Source organism: Adiantum capillus-veneris, chromosome 2 (genome assembly GCF_014529385.1).
Source record: "Adiantum capillus-veneris isolate H3 chromosome 2, ASM1452938v2, whole genome shotgun sequence".
NCBI lineage: Eukaryota > Viridiplantae > Streptophyta > Polypodiopsida > Polypodiales > Pteridaceae > Adiantum > Adiantum capillus-veneris.
The window spans coordinates 54,177,009-54,178,645 of record NC_140932.1 but is presented as its reverse complement, the minus strand read 5'-3'; the positions used below and the strand labels follow the sequence as shown (position 1 = coordinate 54,178,645).

At 44.6% G+C, this 1,637-nt stretch overlaps 1 pseudogene; it reads right to left on the bottom strand.

Moving 5' to 3' along the window:
• Nucleotides 1-731: 731 nt before the first annotated feature.
• On the bottom strand, nt 732-1,381 carry LOC147462805 (small ribosomal subunit protein eS4 pseudogene; annotated as a pseudogene).
• Nucleotides 1,382-1,637: the final 256 nt, after the last annotated feature.

Sequence of the window (1,637 nt, the reverse complement as noted above, 5' to 3'; positions counted from 1 at the left end):
GTGATGGTCGGGACTGAGTGGTGCCACAACATAGCCGCCTCCTCCGGCACTACATTGCGCATCCCTACTGAATCTGGTGCCGGCCTGCTAGGCTTCGACTCTCTATGTGTGAAGCTTACCTTGCCCAACCTATCGCTCACCACCTGCCCTAGCCTCAACATCAACATCGCCCGCATCATCTTTGGCAACAACGGAAGCTGCATCTGATCACCATCGCCTGCATCGACCTGCCTCATCATGCACTTCTCTTCATTTGTAGTTAGATTATGTATGTTGAAATCAACTTCTTGTTCTCTATGATACTAACTTCTCTCTCTCTCTCTCTCTCTCTCTCTCTCTCTCTCTCTCTCTCTCTCTCTCTCTCTCTCTCTCTCTCTCTCTCTCTCTCTCTCTCTCTCTCTCTCTCTCTCTCTCTCGGAGTAAAAAGCAGCTCTGAAGACTCTTGCTCACCATAACAGCACAATATAAAACTTAGATACACCTCTTCAAAATTTCTCATTTGAGATATCAAAAGCACAACCTTAATCCTAATAAGAAGCTTGGATACACTCATATTAAAATGTCCCAAAAGTAAAAGAAATCGTAGCATTCAAAATTAGCTTGAGCTCAAAAATTTCACATGAGCATAAGCCAAGCCTGATTCAAAAGACTCTTTGTGTCAAGAGATCCTAGTACTATACCTCAAAAGGGAACATCAATCTGCAAAAGAGAAGCCTGCTCGAAAAAGAAACTCAAGCCACAGTTCCCTTTAGAGCTCCAGCTTTTTTCTTGGCTTCTTCAACAATAGACAGCTTAATACCCTTGCCTCTTGGTAGTGTCACCCAAGGCTTTATTCCTTTACCAATAGTAAACACATTGCCAAGCTGGGTGGCAAACTCTTGATCGGCAGTATCTTGTACGTGCAAAATTTCAAAACTTCCCTTATGCTTTTCACGGTGCTTGATAATCCCAATCCTACCTCTGTTGCGACCACAGTAACCATAACAATGTTGCCAATGTCAAACTTGATGAACTCTACAACCTTTCCAATCTCAATTTCAATTTTAATGGTGTCATTGGCCTTGATAAGGGGATCTAGATAGCCAATGGTGCACCTATCAAATGTAGTGATGTAGGGAATCCCCTTCTCACCGAAGCAAGCAGCTCAGACCTTGCATAGCTTGTACTTAGACTCTTCAAGGCTGATGGAGTGCAAAGTGAATCTTCACTTGCTATCCTAAAGCAACTGGAAGTTCCCTCCGGTTTTTGCAATGGACACAACATCCATAAACCCAGCATGGTAACACTTGTCCGTCCTTACTTTCCCATCCATAGAGATGAGTCGCTACATCACAATGGCAACCACTTCACGATAGGTCAAGGAATACTTCAGCCGATTCCTCAACAAGACAACCATCGGCGGACATTCCCTGGTCTTATGTGCTTGCTGCATGGGATGTGGTGAGCCGACAATTGCTAGCATGGCTCAGAGGTGATGCTCAACAGAGAGGCGACATATCCATAGCTCAACTAGAGTTGGCATCATGTCCAAGAGGTAGAGTTGGGCAAGGAGTGCATGCAGTAGCACTATTGTGCTTGGACAACGAGAAGCAATGGCAAAGACTGAGATTCAGCCATTGTAGGAATATCCGGTTGAT